The following is a 17,402-nucleotide window of genomic DNA, read 5'->3' as shown; positions in this document are numbered from 1 at the left end:
CCGGCCAGCGGCCATTTTCTTGGAGCCTTGCATAAGAGGAGCAGCGCCACCGGATCCTCTCAGTTTGCTGGAAGTCTGCGAGCACGAGGACGGTGAGTTCCAAGATGGCACCGGAGGCCCGGAAAGTTGCAGCGGCGCAAATGTTTCAGGAGCTGTTAGAGCGTCTACAATGGATCTCCATCGGGGCCGAAGAGGCCTGCTACCAAGTCCTACTGCCCGACGACAATGGAGGGAACACCAGCATCTTCCCGAGGATCATCGCCGGTGAGGCTGTCCCCTCACCACTGGACCTGGGGATCCTGGGCAGAGATCCATACAGAGGAGTCCAAAGTTAGTACCCCGGCTGAGGCTGCTTTCTCTACCCCTCCTTCTACCCCTAGCCCAGAGCAAATCCCCCAGGTCCAGAAGTCTGCAGTACGCCCCCGGTCATCACCTTTGGCGATGAGCCAGGACTAATCCATTATATAAGAGAGCACCTTCTTCCCCTGCCAGGGAAGCTCCATCCCCCAGTTTTGACGGCCCAGTCTGAGAGGGCTAGGAGAGAAGCCCAGGTGGCTGAGATAGTGGAAGAGATGAGGGCACAAAGGAGGAGAGAGTATGGGCCAAAACTGCTACTTTATGAGGTGCGCCAGAATCAGCAGCAAGACACCAAGACCCTGGAGGTCCTATATATCAGAATGTTGGATCATCCCTGGAGAGGGAGAGCCACCCCTGGAATGGTGCAGAGCCACACTAGTAAAATTCGACAAAGTGCGGAGGTTTGGCACCCTCATGGACTGTCATCATGGTGGGACCATCTTGGTCAATTGTCGTGCAGTTCAAAGGGACTATCTCCCCACACCACTGCATTCTCTGGAGAGCGGGGAGATTGTGGAATACACTCCTGTACAAAGTATGAGAGGAGAGTGGGCGGCAGCAGTGACCCGTCCGAAAAACCCTACAAAAATTCCTTTTGCCTACTTTCATTTGGACGACTGGGACGCAGATCCCTTTTGGCTTGCTGCCACCTAATGTCAGAGGTACTGTCCAAGAGGAAGAGGTCTACCTGCATGAGGCATCTGTCATGCATAATGTCGTGCATAATGTTCTGGGGAGAAGTAGCTATTGCCGAAGGGCCCCAGCAGCTAAGGCATTAGGATAGAGCTAGCTCACGCTCTTAGTTCCTGCTTAGCTGAGTGCAGCAAGGTCAAGTCCTAGGTGTGTGTCTGTAGTCAAGAGGAGGCCAAAGTCTACCACGCAGCCACGGATCCACAAATCCACTACCCCTAGGTCCAAGTCAAAGCCAGGTAAGATACAAACGGGGTGAAGTCAGTCTCAGTCAAGTCAGTCCAAGTCAAGTCTCAAGTCAGCATGGCCCTGCATCAAATTGTCCAAGTCCACTATAAGTCCCGGCAAGCCCTGTGGTCTCTGAAGTCACTGGTCTCCTCCTTGGGCCCAGCTAAGCTGTGTAGACTGTTACACCTGTCTGATTCCGTAAAGCTGCCGTTGTTCCGTAACTTGGCGTTGGAGTCATTATTTGCCCCGTGCCTAGCCCAGGTTCCAGCGGCATACCTTCAGGTGGTGTAGAGGATAAACCGTGCCCTGGCGTCACAAACACAAGGGGTTAATGCCATCTGCCCCTAGGGTAATTCCATCTGCCCTCATCACACCCTCACCACAATACAATTCTTTAATACTCTATGCATAGCACACTACAACCCCCCACATGATCTAACAGCTGGTCATGACCATAATACAATTCTATCTATATGTAGAACACTACAACCCTCAACATGACCTGATCATAGCATTCTATTATACCGTATTCAAAGCACACTACAACCCACAACATGACCCAACCACATGACCTGATCATAATGGCATTCTATTATACTGTATTCAAAGAACACTACAACCCCCAACACAATCTAACAGCTGGGTATGACCATAATGCAATTCTATTATACTCTACACATAGCACACACTACAACCCCCAGCATGATCCAACCACATGACCTGACCACAAGGCAATTCTATTATACTTTACACGTAGAACACTACAGTCCTCAACACCACTGCCTGCTGGACATGACCATAAGACAAGACTGACACAGAGAGTTAAATCGAGCAGCTGCATGCACCCCCTGACTGGTACTCCATTCAAATGGGAGCTTTGAGACCCCAGTTCTTGTGATTTTTGGGGGTCTCAGCAGTGGAGCCTCAAACATTGAGTGCAGTTCTGCTCAAGTGTGCCTCCAGCTTTTGCAAAACTACAATTCCCAGCATGCCCGGACAGCCTTTGGCTGTCCGGGCATGCTGGGAGCTGTAGTTTTGCAACATCTGAAAGCACACTGGTTGGGAAATTACACCTCCCATCTTCATTTCTCCTTCTATTTAACAATTCTGTTATACTCTATACATAAAACACTACAACCCCCAGCATAACCTTACAACTTGACATGACCCTAATACAATTCTATTATACTCTACATATATAACACACTACAACCCTCAACAGGATCTAGCCGGACATAACTATAACATGACCATAATACAATTTAATTATCCTCTATACATAAAACACTACAACCCCCAGCATAACCTTACAACTGGACATGACCCTAAAACTATTCTGTTATACTCTGTACCAGGAGCACTACAACCCCCAATATAACCTATTGGGCCGATGATAACAGAATCCTATTTTGATCTATACATAGCACACTACAACCCCCAGCATGGCCATAATGCATTTCTATTATACTCTATACGAAGTGCACTACACTTCCCAACATGTTCCAGCCACAATTCGTTTATACTGTATACAGCAGTGGCCTCCAAACTGCGGCCCTCCAGATAATGCAAAACTACAACTCCCAGCATGCTGGGAGTAGTAGTTTTGCATCATCTGGAGGTCTACAGTTTGGATACCACTGCAGTATACATAGAAGACTACAACCCCCAACATGACCTGACCCCTGGACATGAACACAATTCTATTACAGAAGGACCTTGCAGCGGTATAATTTTGTCGCGGCCGCCACCATCCAGGACTTGGCGGTTATAATTTACGCCGGACGGGCAGAGAAAGCGCCGATGTAGTAAAAGTGACTGGTTCATCCATCCCACGTCTCCTTATAATGCGCGGTTTACGGCCCATATAATCCGACACCACCTGACAAACACTTACGATTTATCTGCTTGTGAAGACCGCGCCGTAAATACCGTCTCTGCTCACGTTGCCGCTCCGCAAATATCTTTATTACTTGATGGGGAAAAAAAAACGCTTCCGAGATTACATTCCGGCGGTTGGCAAACAAAATGTCGCTATTTTCTCGCCGCTCAACAAACCGGCTATTGTAACGATCTCAATGGCGAAGAAATTTTAAAAAAGTGTCTACGCGCAAAAGATTTTACTGTGAAAGGAATACTGAGCGGTCGTCGCAGAGACTTTTTCACGTAGATCTCGTTCCCGCACTTGGAACTTCCCGATCGCACAAAACTATGTATAAGATGTTATGGAGATTCCTCAGATTTGTCGCTAACCCCCCCCCCCCCCCCCCAGTGGTGACTGCAGGTAGCAAGAATTGTGGCACTTCATAGGTGCTTCTTATCACTTATGCAAACCTGAGCTGCTGCAGAACATCATAATACTGTACAAACCTCACAGAGATCTGAGGCACACTTAAGCTGCTGCAGAGCATCATTATACACATAGCAGCTGCTTCAGCACATCATAATACACACCTCAGTTTTAAGAATTCATTATACAAATCAGCTGCTGCAGAACCTTATAATACAAAACTCAGCTGCTGCAGAACATCATAATACGTACTTCAGTTGCTGCAAAATCTCATAATACACACCTCAGATGCTGCAGAAAATCATAATACACACCTCGGCTGCTGCAGAACATCATAATACACACCTCAGTTGTAGAAATTAATTATATGCATCAGCTGCTGCAAAACCTCATAATACAAACCCCAGCTGCTGCAGAACATCATAACACTATACACACCTCAGCTGCTGCAGAACATTATCATACACACCTCAGCTGCTGCAGAACATCATAATGCAGCCTTGTAGAAGGGATGCTTGGGGGGTGTCAGGCGGCAGTATTTAATAAAAGGAGATATATCCTGCCCAAAACTTATTCCCCATCCCAAGAACAGGTTATAAGTTTAAATGGGAACTCTGCTGGAATCAACTGGCTCCAGAAAGTTAAACAGATTTGTAAATTACTTCTATTAAAAAATCTTAATCCTTCCAGTACTTATCAGCTGCTGTATGCTTCCAGAGAAATTTGTAAAGTTCTTTCCAGTCTGACCACAGTGCTCTCTGCTGACACCTCTGTCCATGTCAGTAACTATGGGGATTTGCTTCTAAACTGGACAGTTCCTGACATGGACAGAGGTGTCAGCAGAGAGCACTGTGGTCAGACTGGAAAGAACTGCACAATTTTCTCTATAGTATACAGCAGCTGATAAGTACTGGAAGGGTTAAGATTTTTTAACATTTAACTTTCTGCCACCAGTTGATTTGAAAACATTTGTTTTCCACTTGTTTCCGACGGAGTTCCCCTTTAAGATTGCAGGGGGTCTGACCACCTGGGCCCCCCAAGATTTTCCTCACAAGCCCCCTGCTCTCCTTGAGAGAGGAGCATCACGACCCCTGCACGAAGCAGCAGCTGCCAGGCCCCCCTCCAAATATATCAATGGGGGGGCCGTTCTGCTATCTCCGACTCTACCATAGAGATATATGGAGGGGGTGTGTCGGCTGCCGCTTCGTGCGGGGGATGGCCCACTCTGTTTCTGGGGAGAGCAGGGGGCCCCTGCAGGAGATCATAGGGGGTCCCAGTGGTCGGACACAGTTAGGGGATACGTTTTTATGCATGATACTTGTCCTTTAACAGTGATACAAAACCCAGCCCCTCTAGTATAGCCCCAGCCTCCAGTATAGCCCCACCCTCCAGTATAGCTCCACCCCTGAGGAATCCAGACAGGGGATGGAGGAAGTCAATAGGAGACAGAGCTTCATCCCGCTGTTTGCTTCAGGTGAGTTGTGGAAGGTTTGACCATAAGGTGAATATTTTGTATCCGGTTTTGTTCCGTTTTATAGTTACTTCCCCTTTTAAGTTGTGATCGGAGTCGTCCGCTGTCTGGATAGGAAGCCGGTGAATTCTGATGAAGGTCACTACATGGTCACAGACATTCTGCGCTGTGTGTTTGGGCGGAGGATTAAAGCTTCTCTACACTCGGAGTCACCCCGTGTCATCTCATCCAGACAAGAAACTGTCCTTTTAATTCCTTCATCTCCTGGGTGATATATTGCGGTCATTGATGTTACTGCAGCTCATTTCCTATGTGTTCAGAGTCTGACCCAGTGATGTCTAAAGATCTCCAAAATATTAAAGGAAAATTGGATAATGGGGACAGATACCTGGGAAAGATTGGGGCTGGAACGTCAGCTATGCTGCTATACGTATTAACATTATTGTACATAGGAGCAGTATTATAGTAGTTATATTGTATATAGGAGCAGTATTATAGTAGTTATATTCTTGTATATAGGAGCAGTATTATAGTAGTTATATTGTATATAGGAGCAGTATTATAGTAGTTATATTCTTGTATATAGGAGGCAATATTATAGTAGTTATATTCTTGTATATAGGAGAAGTATTATAGTAGTTATATTCTTGTATATAGGAGCAGTATTATAGTAGTTATATTCTTGTATATAGGAGCAGTATTATAGTAGTTATATTCTTGTACATAGGAGCAGTATTATAGTAGTTATATTCTTGTATATAGGAGCAGTATTATAGTAGTTAAATTCCTGTATATAGGAGCAGTATTATAGTAGTTATATTCTTGTATATAGGAGCAGTATTATAGTAGTTATATTCTTGTATATAGGAGCAGTATTATAGTAGTTATATTCCTGTATATAGGGGCAGTATTATAGTAGTTATATTCTTGTATATAGGAGCAGTATTATAGTAATTATATTCTTGTATATAGGAGCAGTATTATAGTAGTTATATTCTTGTATATAGGAGCAGTATTATAGTAGTTATATTCTTGTATATAGGAGCAGTATTATAGTAGTTATATTCTTGTATATAGGGGCAGTATTATAGGAGTTATATTCTTGTATATAGGAGCAGTATTATAGTAGTTATATTCTTGTATATAGGAGCAGTATTATAGTAATTATATTCTTGTATATAGGAGCAGTATTATAGTAGTTATATTCTTGTATATAGGAGCAGTATTATAGTAGTTATATTCTTGTATATAGGAGCAGTATTATAGTAGTTATATTCTTGTATATAGGAGCAGTATTATAGTAGGTATATTCTTGTATATAGGAGCAGTATTATAGTAGTTATAATCTTGAATATAGGAGGCAGTATTATAGTAGTTATATTCTTGTATATAGGAGCAGTATTATAGTAGTTATATTCTTGTATATAGGAGCAGTATTATAGTAGTTATATTCTTGTATATAGGAGCAGTATTATAGTAATTATATTCTTGTATATAGGAGCAGTATTATAGTAGTTATATTCTTGTATATAGGAGCAGTATTATAGTAGTTATATTCTTGTATATAGGAGCAGTATTATAGTAGTTATATTCTTGTATATAGGAGGCAGTATTATAGTAGTTATATTCTTGTATATAGGAGCAGTATTATAGTAGGTATATTCTTGTATATAGGTATAGTATATAGGGAGCAGTATTATAGTAGTTATATTCTTGAATATAGGAGGCAGTATTATAGTAGTTATATTCTTGTATATAGGAGCAGTATTATAGTAGTTATATTCCTGTATATAGGAGGCAGTATTATAGTAGTTATATTCTTGTATATAGGAGGAGTATTATAGTAGTTATATTCTTGTATATAGGGGGCAGTATTATAGTAGTTATATTCTTGTATATAGGGGGCAGTATTATAGTAGTTATATTCTTGTATATAGGAGCAGTATTATAGTAGTTATATTATTGTATATAGGAGCAATATTATAGTAGTTATATTCTTGTATATAGGAGGCAATATTATAGTAGTTATATTCTTGAATATAGGAGCAGTATTATAGTAGTTATATTCTTGTATATAGGAGCAGTATTATAGTAGTTATATTCTTGTATATAGGAGCAGTATTATAGTAGTTATATTCTTTTATATAGGAGACAGTATTATAGTAGTTATATTATTGTATATAGGAGGCAGTATTATAGCAGTTGTATTCTTGTATATAGGAGCAGTATTATAGTAGTCATATTCTTGTATATAGGTGGCAGTATTATAGTAGTTATATTCTTGTATATAGGAGCAGTATTATAGTAGTTATATTCTTGTATATAGGAGCAGTATTATAGTAGCTATATTCTTGTATATAGGAGCAGTATTATAGTAGTTATATTCTTGTATATAGGAGCAGTAATATAGTAGTTATATTCTTGTTTATAGGAGCAGTATTATAGTAGTTATATTCTTGTATATAGGAGCAGTATTATAGTAGATATATTCTTGTATATAGGAGCAGTATTATAGTATATATATTCTTGTATATAGGAGGCAGTATTATAGTAGTTATATTCTTGTATATAGTAGCAGTATTATAGTAGTTATAGTCTTGTATATAGGAGCAGTATTATAGTAGTTATATTCTTGTATATAGGAGGCAGTATTATAGTGGTTATATTCTTGTATATAGGAGCAGTATTATAGTAGATATAGTCTTGTATATAAGAGGCAGTATTATAGTAGTTATATTCTTGTATATAGGAGCAGTTTTATTGTAGTTATATTCTTGTATATAGCAGTATTATAGTAGTTATATTTTTGTATATAGGAGGCAGTATTATAGTAGTTATATTCTTGTATATAGGAGCAGTATTATAGTAGTTATAGTCTTGTATATAGGAGCAGTTTTATAGTAGTTATATTCTTGTATATAAGAGGCAGCATTATAGTAGTTATATTCTTGTATATAGGAGACAGTATTATAGTAGATATATTCTTGTATATAAGAGGCAGCATTATAGTAGTTATATTCTTGTACATAGGGGGCAGTATTATAGTGATTATACTCCCTTTAAGAAGAAATGTCTATTGTAAGATATACAATGACTTACACTTTTCCACTTTTGACAATTACATTTGGACCTCTAGCGATTAGCTGTGATCTGGAGTCCATCCTGGTGCCACGCGATCTGTTCCCCTGCAGCACCACCACAGGGAAAATAAAGCATTCCGAACCAGGTGACCCCTTTAATAACAGATATGTTTTATATAGAATAGTCATAAATATTGGAGAAATTCACTCTATGTCTCTGAGATCTCACTGAGTTTTGAGGAACTTCTCCTATATGTAGCAAATACATGTGAATGAATTACTAACTAAGTGTTCTAAAATATTTAGTTTTCCTATGAAATATCTCAGCTCTATATTGGGAAGAGGCTGCAGAGAAAATCACATTTCTATTTTTTAATCTTTGGGTAATAAAACATTCATGTTAATTTGTTTAAATTAAGTTTTCAGAATCATGATTTCTTTATGAATGTAATGTCGGAGTATTTTCTAGGCCGGTTCGGGCTCTCATTACAGGAAGCTTCTATTTGATGAGCCAATAAAGCGTAAGAAAATCTACCGCTAATTCACAGTCACTGCAATAACTCATTCGGTTATCTCATATTGCGGAAAATGTTTTTTGCTTTTTTTTTTTTTAACATAGGGGTTTCCAAATGTGTCAGCAAAATTCTCACGCCATCTGGTCACTAGATGCAAAACTGGGTTTTCTCCTGTAGCTCTTGCCTTTCCTGGGTCCTAACTGTGGCTCCCAGTACTCAGATACCCCCAGGACTTACTGCATGTTCAAATTGTAATGACTGATTCTGTCTGCACCCGTAGGGTTAATTCTGCATAGCTCTGTTGCTTATGTTGGTTACTGGGACAAGGCCCTGAGCTGCTTGGGTGTGGTTGGAGTTTCTTCCCAGCCTATCTGTATTCTGTTTTTTTCTTTCAATCAGGATTCTCCTTTCACCTACACTCTCATATGTAAGGAAGTCACTTTCTCTTGTGCTTTGCATGTGAAAGTTACCTGTTGAGTGAAGCTAGCACTCCTTATATCTCTATTGTCTATTTTGGTACTCTGATCTTTTGGCTTGGTTCTTGGCTTCTCTTCTGGTATTTGCATTGTTACTTCGCTATCTCCGGTTACTGACTTTGGCTAAGACTGACTTTGTTTTGACTGTGTGTTTATCTTAGTGTATCTCTGTTAGTTTGTGTGCCTCCGGCTGCTCCCTGACTCCTACTGTTTTGTAGTTTATTATTTTGACTCTGTCTGTCCCTGAACGTAGTAGGTAGGGAACGTCCTCATGGTTGTGGGCCCGTTGTTTAGGACAGGTACGCAAGTAGGCAGGGACAGAGGGTGTGGGAAAGATTAGGGCTTCACTCTATTCCTGCCCAATGTGACACAAATAGTATGAAATACACACAAAGCATGGATGAATGCTGGCAGAAAGAACAAAAATAGCAACTTACCAATAGATGACAAGATTTGGGAAGGGAGGATGGTAAAAATTAATGGTTATGATGATTCAGGAGTGAAGCAGAAGACGACACACAGGAAACTAGCTGTTCCGATTCTTTCCCTAGATCTTTCCCTGTACTCTAAACAGATGAATTAGTGTCGTTGTACCTGCAACGTCCCTATGGAAACCCTAAAGGGAGAGAAAGAGAGGGAGGGAGAACTCCGGCCCCCACCTTCTAAAATGAACTAATCTTGGCATTGACAGCTCACTATGCCAATCACATTTTTAAGTACTAGAGTACACCTTTAAGCTGATTCATGAGAGAGCGGGAGTGCCCGGTGAATCCCTAGAGCTGGTGATATCACCACAACAAGGCTGTGCCACGGCCGTCACGCCCCCTCCCATAGACTTGTATTGAGGGGGCGAACGTAACACCATGCACCGGATGTCTGGGGTGCTGCAGCCGAGTTTGGGGGCTGCCCAGTGGACCCCTGCGATCAGACATCGTATCCCTTATTCTTTGCATAGGGGATAAGATGTCTAGGGGCGGAGTACACCTTTCAGGGGTTAAGGTTCGATGAAGCCTAAACAGATTAAATTACTCCTAAGGAATGGCATTTTTAGGTCTATATATTTATTTTTCAGGCCCCTTAAGAAGTAAGTACTTTATTTCTGAAAGGCGCTTGGCGGCGGCGGCCTGTCACGATCGTATTGAGGGGAGAGGAGAGAAAGGCGCTTCATGTATTCTCCAAAGGTTTCCAGTAAATGTTGTGTTATTAAAAATCGTGTGAGATTGAGGAATGAAAGAGTCCTGACAGGATGGGGCCGAGGAGGGGACCAGTGGACTCCGTAATGAAAAGGAGAATGTAGAGGGTGAAATAAGTCGTCCTCCAGATGAAGAGCGGAGGAAAGAAAAACAACCGCCGCAGTTTTATCGAAAAATAGAATATACCGTACATGGTGTCAAGACATGAACAACATCTCAGAGCTGTGCCAGTGCCTGGCAGTGGTCGATCAAGAGAGTTGAGATATAGTCAGGGACAGATATATTTACTGACCATCAAAAATTAGTCACATCAGGATCGGAGCATTTCTACCTTAGAATAGAAACTAGTTATGTTTGTATCCATAGGGATCAGTATTATAGTAGTTATATTCTTGTATATAGGGGGCGGTATTATAGTAGTTATATTCTTGTATATAGGAGCAGTATTATAGTAGTTATATTCTTGTATATAGGAGCAGTATTATAGTAGTTATATTCCTGTATATAGGAGCAGTATTATAGTAGTTATATTCTTGTATATAGGAGCAGTATTATAGTAGTTATATTCTTGTATATAGGAGCAGTATTATAGTAGTTATATTCTTGAATATAGGAGCAGTATTATAGTAGTTATATTCTTGTATATAGGAGCAGTATTATAGTAGTTATATTCTTGTATATAGGAGGCAGTATTATAGTAGTTATATTCTTGTATATAGGAGCAGTATTATAGTAGTTATATTCTTGTATATAGGAGCAGTATTATAGTAGTTATATTCTTGTATATAGGAGCAGTATTATAGTAGTTATATTCTTGTATACAGGAGCAGTATTATAGTAGTTATATTCTTGTATATAGGGGCAGTATTATAGTAGTTATATTCTTGTATATAGGAGCAGTATTATAGTAGTTATATTCTTGTATATAGGAGGCAGTATTATAGTAGTTATATTCTTGTATATAGGAGCAGTATTATAGTAGTTATATTCTTGTATATAGGAGCAGTATTATAGTAGTTATATTCTTGTATATAGGAGCAGTATTATAGTAGTTATATTCTTGTATACAGGAGCAGTATTATAGTAGTTATATTCTTGTATATAGGGGCAGTATTATAGTAGTTATATTCTTGTATATAGGAGCAGTATTATAGTAGTTATATTCTTGTATATAGGAGCAGTATTATAGTAGTTATATTCTTGTATATAGGAGCAGTATTATAGTAGTTATATTCTTGTATATAGGAGACAGTATTATAGTAGTTATATTCTTGTATATAGTAGCAGTATTATATTAGTTATATTCTTGTATATAGGAGCAGTATTATATTAGTTATATTCTTGTATATAGGAGCAGTATTATAGTAGTTATATTCTTGTATACAGGAGCAGAATTATAGCAGTTATATTCTTGTATATAGGAGGCAGTATTATAGTAGTTATATTCTTGTATATAGGAGCAGTATTATAGTAGTTATATTCTTGTATATAGGAGGCAGTATTATAGTAGTTATATTGTATATAGGAGCAGTATTATAGTAGTTATATTCTTGTATATAGGAGGCAGTATTATAGTAGTTAAATTCCTGTATATAGGAGCAGTATTATAGTAGTTATATTCTTGTATATAGGAGCAGCATTATAGTAGTTATATTCTTGTATATAGGAGGCAATATTATAGTAGTTATATTCTTGTACATAGGAGCAGTATTATAGTAGTTATATTCTTGTATATAGGAGCAGTATTATAGTAGTTAAATTCCTGTATATAGGAGCAGTATTATAGTAGTTATATTCTTGTATATAGGAGCAGTATTATAGTAGTTATATTCTTGTATATAGGAGCAGTATTATAGTAGTTATATTCTTGTATACAGGAGCAGAATTATAGTAGTTATATTCTTGTATATAGGAGCAGTATTATAGTAGTTATATTCTTGTATATAGGAGCAGTATTATAGTAGTTATATTCTTGTATACAGGAGCAGAATTATAGTAGTTATATTCTTGTATATAGGAGCAGTATTATAGTAGTTATATTCTTGTATATAGGAGCAGTATTATAGTAGTTATATACTTGTATATAGGAGCAGTATTATAGTAGTTATATTCTTGTATATAGGGTGCAGTATTATAGTAGTTATATTCTTGTATATAGGAGCAGTATTATAGTAGTTATATTCTTGTATACAGGAGCAGAATTTTAGTAGTTATATTCTTGTATATAGGAGCAGTATTATAGTAGTTATAGTCTTGTACGTTCCCACTCATACAGGAATTTCTGCCAAAAATTAGACGTGAACACAAGAGCATTAACAACTTGAAGTCTGCAATTTAAAATAGAGATATACAGTAAAGGTCACGATGTTCTCGGTAATGGCGATAAATACAGTGCAGCTTGTAGGACCCAATCTGTACGTGTTCTGAACATGTCCGGCTCCTCACAATTATCATTAATAATTTTATTCCGATACAGTAAAAAAATGTATAATGTGTATAGTTATTGTGTAATATGAATAGTTATTGTGTAATATTATGTCTGATACTTGTCTTTGTTTGTACCCCATAATTGTAAGCTCTGCGCAATCTGTAGGCGCCATATAAATAAAATAAAATAAAAATAAATAAATAAAATAATATATGTATTGATTTATTTATATATATATATATATATATTATATATATATATATATATATATATATATAATATATATATATATATATATATATATTTATATATTTATGACGTCAAGCTCAAATATAATTTAAAATTTAAAATCATTTAAAATCATTATAGATCTCCATTTTTTTTTTTTATACTTTTTTTGCTTGAAGTTCCACACAACTACATTTCTTTCCGAGTGGACATTGTTTTACTAAATGTTGCTACACCAGGGTTTCCAAACCAGGGTGCCTCCAGCTGTTGCAAAACTACAACTCCCAGCATGCCCGGACAGCCTTCGGCTGTCCGGGCATGCTGGGAGTTGTAGTTTTGCAACAGCTGGAGGCTCCCTGGTTTGGGAAACAATGTGCCACACATATAGAACAGGACTCACAAATGCATGACGTGCAATGCCACATTTCTCCTGTAGTGGTCACTACAGTTTGCTTTGGTAAGAACAGCGGATCACTGGAGAGAAGGAGAAAATATTTATTTTGGGCTGAGAAGATAAGGAGGGGAAGATGTTAGCCTGGCAGGGAGGGGGCATGGCAGTGAGGAGTTCAGGAAAGACAAGCAGCCTTTCACTGCTGGGGCTTCGGAAGACTGGGAAAGCTGGGTGGCACACAATATGCATGCCACCCAGCTTTCCCAAATCCAGACAGATATTCTCTTCAGAAAACTAGAAAAGCTGGGAGACAGACAGTACACAGTGCAGGGCTCACAGTACTCCCCAATAGTGTGTTATTTCTATATTATTGTTGCTTTTCCTCTCCCACAAGGTTTAGGTAGGGAGACCGGGCAACACTGGGTAGAGGAGGGGGATGCAGCTGCAGATTCTTTTTTTAAAGGGGTTCTCCACCATAAGGTGATTTTAGTACGTACCTGCCAGACAGTAATGCACATGCTTAGGAAGGATCCCTGCTTGTCTTGGGGCTAAATGGCTATGTTGTTTTCTTTTACCATAATGCTGTAGCTCTCTTTTTGTGAACTGGCTATATCCTGTTGGAGTTTGTTCTGTCAAACTAAAAGTCCCATGATACCTTGTTTGTAATGATTAGGTCACTTTTTTTCTCCCTCCCACACATCGTCCACCCCACCAATTGAAGCACACCTGTGATTCCTTCAATGCAACAGACCAGTGTTTTCTGACCAGGGTGCCTCCAGCTGTCGCAAAAAAACTACAATTCTTGTAGAATGATCTCCCACCCAGAGCTCGGACCACCCATGGAAGCAGAGACAGGCTCCCTCTAAACACCTGACTAGTGATGTAATGTCTCGGGCAACCTGGGAAAACCTGAGATGACATTTTGCAACTTTTACACAATTATATGTTACACATGAGGGTCAAGGTCATACATCTGTCCACTGGTGCTACTGCACCCACCTGCAACTTGTTCATGATTGTTTCCGCATTGGGCCACAATGATCATGTGATGGGAACGAGCAGAAAATCTCCCCCAATGTCTGATCAGTGGTCTCAAAGTGTGGCCCTCCAGATGTGGCAAAACTTCAACTCCCAGCATGCCCGGACAGCCGTTGTCTGTCCGGGCATGCTGGGAGTTGAAGTTTTGCCACATCTGGAGGGCCACACTTTGAGACCACTGGTTTAGATTGAATAATTGCGGAAAGTACAGAGAAGCTTCTTTGCTTCTAAGAATATCAAGGCAAATGGGTCTAAATTTGCTGTTGCTGTAGAATGGTCCTAAAAATATCTGTTCAGTTTCACAATCGAGTGTTATGTCACCTTCTTCTAGTTGCTATAAATTGTATTCCTACTGCGTGGGAGATAAAAGTTCTATTCTCTTAAAGGGGTACTCCGCCCCTGGCATCTTATCCCCTATCCAAAGGAGAGGAGATAAATAAGATGTCAGATCGCCGGGGTCCCGCTGCTGGGGACGCCGGGGATCACGGCTGCAGCACCCCGCTATCATTACAGCACAGAGCGAGTTCGTAATGACGGGCGATACAGGGGCCGGAGCAGCGTGACGTCATGGCTCCGCCCCTCATGACATCACGGCTCGTCTTCTTAATGCAAGTCTATGGGAGGGGGCGTGATGACCGCCACGCCCCCTTCCCATAGACTTGTATTGACGGGGGCGGAGCCGTGACGTAACGATGCTCTCCCCTGTATCGCCCGTCATTACGTGCAGAGCGAACTCGCTCTGTGCTGTAATGAAAGCGGGGTGCTGCAGCAGTGATCCCCGGGGTCCCCAGCAGCGGGACCCCGGCGATCTGACATCTTATCCCCTCTCCTTTGGATAGGGGATAAGATGTCTAGGGGCGGAGTACCCCTTTAAAGGGAAAACTACCCCCATACGGGCATACTGACTAGTGTTGAGCGGCATAGGCCATATTTGAATTTGCGATATTTCGCGAATATATGGACGAATATTTGTGATATATTTGCTAAATTCGCATATTCGTTATATTCGCGTTTTAATTTCGCATATGCGAAAATTCGCATACATGAAAATTAGCATATGCGAGAATTAGCATATACAAAAATTTGCATAATTTGCACACCGGTCTCACACAGTAGTATTAGAGCCTTCTTTACACCACACAAGATGGAAGCAGAGAGGGATGATCACTGTGATGTGTACTGTGAAAGAAAAATATGAATATTCGTAATTGCGAATATATAGTGCTATATTCGCGAATATTCACAAATTCACGAATATGCGATATTCTCAATTCATTGTAATCCTTAATATTGCTATGGTTTCCGTGAATAAATCGGCGCCCTGTACCCTACAACCTCCAATTTATCTCCATAGATGGAATCGAGCCGTCTCCCAAAAGTCATTGTCACCAAAATATTTGCTTAATTCAATGTAAAGTGGATAAAACGGGCGCTGGAATGAGGGGTACGACATTTAGTAAACAAGTCGGACTTGGCGTATCTCACACATGGAGCGTTACCGTGGAAACTGCATACATTGATGTTTCCATCACTTCAGCTGTTGTGGCTGAGAACACGGCCTGACATATATATATATATCGCATCGGTGTTTTCTGCCGTGTAATTTCAGGACGTCGTGTGATGACACCTCAATGTGCCAATATGCAATACCGGGTTTGGAGTTTATCTATCTCATATCTATCTCTCATATCTATGTCATATCTATCTATCTCATATCTATGTCATATCTATCTCTCATATCTATGTCATATCTATCTCTCATATCTATCTATCTCATATCTATCTATCTCATATCTATCTATCTCATATCTATCTCTCATATCTATCTCATGTCTATCTATCTCATATCTATCTATCTCATATCTATCTATCTCATATCTATCTATCTATCTATCTCATATCCATCTATCTATCTCAAATCTATCTATCTCATATCTATCTCTCATATCTATCTATCTCATATCTATCTATCTCATATCTATCTATCTCATATCTATCTCATATCTATCTATCTATCTCATATCTATCTATCTATCTATCTATCTATCTCATATCTATCTATCTATCTATCTATCTATCTCATATCTATCTATCTATCTATCTATCCAACTGTAGGAAGGAGCAGCACACCAAGCAATGTATGGATGCAGCAGGTGCAGCCCGGGCCCAGTGTTAGCAGTAGTAATATGCAGCAAAGTAAAGCATCCCGCTGCACTCCAATTAGTCATCAATCAAGGTTTATTTCCTCAAGGTAGGATACAACGTTTCGACCGTCCCCACGGTCTTTTTCAAGCATACAATGTGACACGCCCCCTCCCATAGGCTTGCATTGAGGGGGCGGAGCGTGACGTCACACGGGGGAGGGGCCGTGACGTCACAATGCTCCGGCCCTGTGATCGCCAGTAATCAGACCCGGAGCGAACGTGCTCTGGGGACTGATTGTAACGGGGTGGTGTGTGCAAGATCACGGGGGTCCCCAGCGGTGGGACTCCAGCCATCAGGCATCTTATCCCCTATCCAAAGGATGTCTTAGTGCCGGAGTACCCCTTTAACTAGGTGTAGTGTGGACTAAATAAGGGTATGATCGTGGATCATGTGATCAGCAGGAAGATCTGTATAGTGACATCTATAAGAACAAAGATAAATTACAGTATGCAAAGAGAATTATGCTAAATAAATTGTGTCTCGTTTGGCCGTACTCAGGCTGGACAGTGAAAACGCGATGGACGATGGATGGTGGTCCTTGATCAAGGTGCCCCCTGCACATCTGCATGAAAGAGAAAGGGACATAGTTACCAATATATTCACAACATTTGTATACAGTATAAAAAAGAAACTTCAAATATGTCGCAGTTCTTATACACAATAGCGCGATCAACAGGCCATATCATCTAGACAATTTGTAAATACCTGTAGTGACTGTGAAGTCTACGTTGAGACCATGGGGGCGTAGTTAGCCCAACTCATGGATCCAGCGTAGTTCGCAACGTTTGGGTACGCTGACTCTGTCACCTCCTCTC

General features: G+C 40.0%; 1 long non-coding RNA gene across 1 annotated transcript in view; it reads left to right on the top strand.

Moving 5' to 3' along the window:
* LOC130283370 (uncharacterized) overlaps nucleotides 1-12,811 on the top strand; it is a 48,319-nt gene extending 35,508 nt beyond the window's left edge. Inside the window, exons 2-3 of the long non-coding RNA XR_008846675.1 lie at nucleotides 8,170-8,259; nucleotides 12,573-12,811. This is a non-coding gene — a long non-coding RNA (uncharacterized LOC130283370). The remainder of the gene's footprint in view (nucleotides 1-8,169; nucleotides 8,260-12,572) is intronic.
* Nucleotides 12,812-17,402: the final 4,591 nt, after the last annotated feature.

Source organism: Hyla sarda, chromosome 7 (assembly GCF_029499605.1).
Source record: "Hyla sarda isolate aHylSar1 chromosome 7, aHylSar1.hap1, whole genome shotgun sequence".
Classification (NCBI taxonomy): Eukaryota; Metazoa; Chordata; class Amphibia; order Anura; family Hylidae; genus Hyla; species Hyla sarda.
This window is presented reverse-complemented; position numbering and strand designations above follow the sequence as displayed.